The sequence below is a fragment of the Arachis duranensis genome, chromosome 5, assembly GCF_000817695.3.
Source record: "Arachis duranensis cultivar V14167 chromosome 5, aradu.V14167.gnm2.J7QH, whole genome shotgun sequence".
NCBI lineage: Eukaryota > Viridiplantae > Streptophyta > Magnoliopsida > Fabales > Fabaceae > Arachis > Arachis duranensis.
In genome coordinates this window covers 103616662-103623738 of record NC_029776.3, presented here as the reverse complement: position 1 = coordinate 103623738, position 7077 = coordinate 103616662, and the positions used below count along the sequence as shown (strand labels likewise).

Here is a 7077-nt window from a genome sequence, read left to right as displayed (position 1 = left end):
TTTGAAACAATGAAGACTGGTCCTAACAGTTTATGGATTACTATTTATTTTTTAATTTATGCAGGATCTGCAATTGGATTCAAGTTGGATAGTCTTTTAAAGCTTACTGACACTTGTGCTTTTAACAATAAGATGACACGGAAGCACTATCTTTGCAAGGTATAATAACAATTGCACTATTTTTGACCTCTGCTCAAGGTCAGGTAAATAATTATTGTTCTAATTAGGGATTTTGATGATTGGAACTTCTTATTAGGGGTTTTGATTATTGTTACTTGATGTATATATCTCCTCACTGTTATAAATTCCTTCGTTGATAATATTTTAAGTTTTTGCTTTCTTATCATCTTGTACTTTGTTCAAGAGTTATTGCAGTTGGGAGCTCCTGAGATTGTTCCAGATTATCCAATTCTTTCTGTTGACGACCTAGCAGATCAAATAGCCAAGGTTCTCAACTTTTTTGGGTGAGTAAGTTCAAGCTTAATCTGTAATTGATTTCCATTTAATGACATAAAGAAAATTAGTTTACACCAATTTTCATTAGGCTTTGAATATTGGCAGTTGTTCATTTTGAGAAGGCAATCTGACCCCAAAATTCTTTTTGTCTGCAGTCTTAGTGCAGTAATGTGCATAGGAGTAGCTGTCGCGGCTTACATTCTTACCTTATTTGCTGTAAGTTATTATGTTGGTGCTATGCAGCCTCTCCCCTTTTTAAATTACATTAGAGTTTCAATAATGGATCGTTCAATTTTTCTAATGCTTTTATGTGTTTACTGTTTACAATAGATGAAGTATAGACAACGTGTACTTGGTTTGATACTTGTTTCACCTCTATGCAAAGAACCATCTTGGACTGAGTGGTTGTGCAACAAGGTTCTTTTTCTATCCCTAAAACACTATGTTGTCTTGTAAAAGTAAATGTTACTTCTTTCTTATGATTTTGGTAATATATGCAGGTCATGTCAAATTTACTCTATTTTTGTGGCATGTGCGGGGTGGCGAAGGAAATGTTGCCGAAGCGGTACTATAGCAAGGTATACTTTGTGCATCCAAATTCCCTCTTTCTACTTCCATTTAGTGAGGCTGAGTTATTTGATTTTATTTATGGTGATAGGACATTCGAGGTGGTGCTCAATTCCCAGAGTCAGATATAGTTAAAGCTTGCCGAAGGGTTAGTGAATATTTTTTGTTGGTTTACAACAACTCTATTATTTCTGCTTCATTAGTGCTTCTGATCACTCTTGCTGGTTTCATTTCTGAATTTAGTTTATTATGCATATTATTTTTTATTATAAGGCATATTATGTCCAAACTGGCAGGAGAGAGTGAAAGCAATCTGAGGAAAGCATTTGAAGAGGCTGAAAAGAATGCACCATCCATCATCTTCATTGATGAAATTAATTCTATTGCACCCAAGAGGGAGAAGACACATGGTGAAGTTGAAAGGAGGATTGTTTCACAGCTTTTGACTCTTATGGATGGATTGAAATCTCGTGCTCATGTTATCGTTATTGGAGCTACCAATCGCCCAAACAGCATTGACCCAGCATTGAGAAGGTTCGGTAGATTTGATAGGGAAATTGATATTGGTGTTCCGGATGAAGTTGGCCGACTTGAAGTTCTTCGTATACACATTAAAAACATGAAGCTCTCTAATGATGTAAGTTTCATTGTCTCTTAACTTTGTTGGTGTCTATACACTCTACCAGGTTGGGCATGCTATGCTGTGGCTCTGGTTGTAGGTTGTTCATTAATTCTTTAATGTTCTTAAATTTTCTGTTGCTTAACTCTAGCGCGGCTGTCCTAAAGTAGTGAAGAGTATATTTGAGATGTATGAATTTTTACCGTTAACTTTATTCTAGTACTTTTGGATCAATATTATAGATATATTTTGGTTAGAGATAATTTTTATTATATAAAGAAATTATTTAGTATAATTATGTATTTATTTTTATTTTGTAATATTCAACTCATTTAAATAAAAATGTAGAATTATTATACATGTAATCATATTAACTATTATGTTGTATTAATAATTATTAGATAATTATATATATACACAGAAAAAAATAAGACCTAAGGCTACACTTATATACAGTAGCTATAGTATACAAAAAAAAAAATAAACGAGACTTAAGGCTACACTTATATACAATAGCTATAGTATACAAAAAAAAAGAGGGACCTAAGACTACACTTATAAAAAGTAGCTATGGTATACAATGTGGCTACGCTTTTCAAGTGATGCAGTAGCGTTGAAAAGCGTAGCCTATTCTGGAAAAACGAAAGCTGAAAAGCGTAGCCTTTGGTCCTGGACAGCATCACTTGAAAAGTGTAGCCTATTCCCAAACGTCAAAAGCGTAGCCCTTGGTGCAGAAAAGTGTAGCCTTTGAGAATAGGCAACGGTCGAATAGGAATCACCCCAAAAAGCGTAGCCGTAGCCCAAAAAGCGTAGTCGTATCCTAAGGCATCATTTTTTTCACTTTTGGTTACATTTTTCAAGTGTACCTGAATGGATGTTTTTCTTGTAGTGAGCAAATTCAGGATTTAGGATTTCTTTAGCATTCTAGATTAGGCCATTTGCCTCATTCTAAATGATTATATTAAAATAATCATTTCCATTCATAGAATGTATTAATTCTTCTCATGTATGTGATTCTTGCTATTATGCAAGACAAAAGAGCTTCCATTTGCTATTAATAATACAAAGTCAGAAAACATATTTGATTTGCTATATATGGATATATGGGAACCACTTTCAATCATTTCCATATCTGGACACAAATATTTTCTTACCATTATAGAAGATAAAACTAGATTCACATAGACATACTGCATGAAATTAAAATCAGAAACTAGGAAATTGATTCAGGATTTTATTCAATTAGTTCAAACTCAATTTGATAAAAATGTTAAACAAATTCGAAGTGACAATAGTCTTGAATTTAAAATGGATTCTTATTACCTTTCAAAAGGAATCATCCATGAAACCTCTTGTGTTGAGACTCCACAACAAAATGGTGTTGTGGAAACGAAATATCAACACATATTGAATATAGCACGAGCACTTCTTTTTCACTCAAATGTACCCAAATGTTTCTGGCAATATGCAGTACAATATTCAGTACACATCATGAATAGATTACCTAGTGCTACTCTCAAAAATCAAACTTCTTATGAAGCAATGTCTAGTTCAAAACCAGATTTAATGCATTTAAAGGTGTTTAGTTGTTTAACCTTCGCATGCACACTTACTAATGGAAGACATAAATTAGTTTCAAGGTCTAGAAAGTGTATTTTCTTGGGCTATAAGCCTGGAACCAAAGGGAGTATACTCATGGATTTAAAAACTAGAAAAATCTTTCTCCCCCAAAACACTGAGTTTTATGAATTGATTCTACCATTTAAACAATCTTTGTCTACTGAAATTGTCTTTGATAATTCAACACTTTCACCAATTGAACAAAACACTGATTCTGGTTCTCATTCACAAATGGATCCTTTTCTTATCTTTCATGATTTGGAACATTCTGAATCTATTTTACCTATTGCATCAACTGCAGCTTCTGATGGTCCACTTCAAACCTTCACACTTGCATCCTTTTCTAAAACCAATTCACCCTTGCATGATTTATAGTTTCACCTAGTGCATCTCATAGTTCTGCCATTGAAGTTTCAAATCCTGATATGTTATTGAGCTTAGAAGAACAACACGGACAAGAAACCAACCCTCTTATTTGCGAGACTATCACTACTTTGCAGTAAATTCACATAGAGATTTCAAGCACACTGTTGTTCCATCCTCAACATGTAAGTATCCTATATCCCACCATTAGTCATATTCATCTTTTTCCCTTAAACACCTGGCCTATACTCTTGCACTCATGAATCACCCTGACCTGAGACATTACTCTGAGGTTGTCATGCATGATTGTTGGAGAAAGGTTATTAATGCAAAACTAGAAGCTCTTGAATTAAACAAGACTTGGACCATTACAGCCTTGCCTCCTCACAAGAATGCAGTTGGCTGCAAATGAATTTTTCGTACATTCAATCCTGATGGCAATATTGAGAGACATAAATCCAGGCTAGTTGCATAAGAATTCACACAAATTTCAGGTGTGGATTACATTGATACCTTTAGCCCGGTAGTGAAGATGAGCACTGTGAGAGTGCTTCTCGCAGTGGCTACTGCCAAAGGTTGGTATCTACATTAACTTGATGTAAATACAGCCTTTTTTCATGGGGATCTTCATAAAGATGTTTACATGAAGCTGTCTAAGGGATTAAAGTGTTTGGACCCAAGTTTGGAATGCAAGCTTAATAGGTCATTGTATGGCTTAAAGCAAGCAAGCCGCCAATGGAATATTAATCTGTCTACTATCCTCGCAGAGTTGGGATTTCATCAATCAGAGAATTATCATTCTTTGTTCACTAAGTCTGTTCTAATGACATTCACAGATATCCTTGTCTATTTTAATGATCTTGTTCTGGTTGGGAATGACTTGGATGAAATCAATAAGGGTGTGCATGGCCCGACCCAGTCCCGACTTTAGGAGCTAATTTGGTGTGATTTCATTAGGTCTAGGGCCGGGTAAGGGTCTCAAAAATAGATCCGGTCATTATTTCGGGTCAGGTCCGGGTCATAACTCGGGTCACCCGAAATCGGCCCGCTGGCCCGGTCATCATACATAATTAGTATTTTGTGTTATTAGTGATGGATGATGACTATTATTATGTGAAATTTAAGTATTGTAAACATTAATATTTTGTGTTATTAGTCATTATATATAAGACTATAAGTTAATGTTTTATGTTTAAAATGCATAAGACTTTAGACTAATGCATAATCTTGTGTTATTTGTATTGATTTAAATATTTGGTGTTATTAGGCAATATTAGTATTGATTATGGTTATGCTTTAATTTTAGAGAAGAGTTGGTTCTTGTTATATTTTTCTAATGTACTTTTACCATGTCAAATAATGGTTGGAGTTTTGAAAATTTGGATATTTTTACATGCTAACTTACAAGAAGATATTAAGGTAATATAATGTTAATGGCCCGGTTTTCACCCAGTTTTTATCCGGTATAATCGTGACCCGAAAGTGTATAGGTTTCATCGGGTCTAGGGCCGGGTTCGGGTCTAACAAATAGGCCCAGTATATATTTTGGGCCGGGTCTGGGTCACATCAAACCCAGTTTCACCCAACCCATGCACACCCCTTGAAATCAATTATGTTAAAAGCTTATTGGATAGTAGGTTTAAAATAAAGGATCTTGGGATTTTGAAATTCTTTATTGGGATGGAGGTAGCAAGGAGCAGAGATGGAATTGCTCTCTATCAAAGGAAGTATACGCTGGATCTGATAAATGATGTGGTCTGTTGGGTGTGAAACCGGCAACAACACCCATGGAATACACTTCATTGTCTAGGGACCAAGGGACACCTCTATCTGATGCTTCAGTATATCGTAGACTGGTTGGAAGGTTGCTTTACTTGACAAATACTAGACCTGATCTGAGTTATTCATTTGGGTGCCTGTTTTAGTTCATGAATGTTTGACTAATGTGCACTTGAAGGCTGCTTATCGAGTTATTCAGTATCTCAAATAATCTCCACCTGTTGGACTTTTTTTCTCTTCTCAGAATTCTTTCACCCTCTCAGGATTTACTGATTCAGATTGGGGAGTTTGTTAAAGACACAAGAAAATCTATAACTGATTATTGTTTCTTTCTTGATTCCACACTGATATCTTAGAAGAGCATGAAATAAGTTACGTCTCTCAATTATCCTCTAATATCTTAGAAGAGCATGAAATAAGTTACGTCTCTCAATTATCCTCTAAAGCAGAATATCGTGCATTGGCCAATGGCACTTGTGAGCTTCTTTGGTTACTAAAATTGCTGCATAAATTTCATATTCATCTTTCTTTGCCTGTGGACATTTACTGTGACAATAAATTTGCCTTGTACATTACGTTGAACCCAGTTTTTCATGAGAGAATCAAGCATAATGTGAAAGTAGACTGTTATGTTGCTCGAAATAAGTTTAAAGAGGGTGTTACAAATTTGAAATGCATTACTTCTTCTGATTAACCTGCTAATATTTTTACTTAACTCCTAGTCCAGAACCTTTTACTTACCTTTTGTCCAAGCTCCAATTACTTAATCTACATAAACTATGTACTTTCAGTTTGCAGGGGTGAAATAAATCTGGTGCTGATAAAATAAAATGAAATGCAGATAAATTCTATTAAAATTGTGCAGCTATAGACACGTTGGTTAGCATTGGTGGTGTAGTAGAATTTTATTAGAGAAGTAGTGAAATTCTGTTAGAAAAATTCAATTTTTTTTGTAACTATAAATAGTGTATAACATTTTTTATATTGTCATGAATGTTCATTCAATTCAATCACTAAATATTCATCATTTGCTCTCTCATTTTCTTCTGAATTTTTAATTTCCTTCTCTTCTTCTATTGCTACTTAGAACAGAGACTAAAATTTAATTTTTTTTTTAGCATCACATTCTAGTACTGTTTTATATGATATGGTTATAATTACACACTTTGAAAATTTTATATTTGATCATAGACCATTGCTATTATGCTCAAATTTAATATAGTTAAAAAGTAAAAAAACGTTTCAAATTTTAAGAAAGGTGGTGCGAGAATAAGTTTGTTAGTAATATTATAATAAGGTGGATATTCCAATAAAGATTTTATAATTGTCTTCATGTGAAATTTTTTTTTTTTGTCTTTTGGATGATGAATTAAAAAGTTAGATTTTAATATGTTATAAAAGTATTGTTTTTATTTAAAATGTAGCCAAATAAATAGAACACATTTTTATACAAAGTATTTTTGTAAAAAGATGTTTTTGATATCTTCGTTTGAGTAACTCTCTTATAATAAAAGGGTGGAAACAAGACATACTGGATCACCTATATTATTGTAGCTTATTCATTTTGGTCAGTGCAATAAAATGATTAATGCTTAAAAAAAAGGATAATAAATTATTAAACAAGGCAAGTGGAATGCATGTCCACTCTAATGTAGTGCAATGAGTTCCTAAAT

The 7077-nt window shown here is 33.7% G+C and overlaps 1 long non-coding RNA gene across 1 annotated transcript; it reads left to right on the top strand.

Annotated features, from left to right (window-relative positions):
- Positions 1-647: 647 nt before the first annotated feature.
- Positions 648-1002, top strand: LOC107491015 (uncharacterized). Its single transcript, XR_008009400.1, has 3 exons — positions 648-672; positions 787-873; positions 957-1002. It is a non-coding gene; the product is annotated as an uncharacterized LOC107491015 (long non-coding RNA).
- The last annotated feature ends 6075 nt before the right edge of the window (positions 1003-7077 follow it).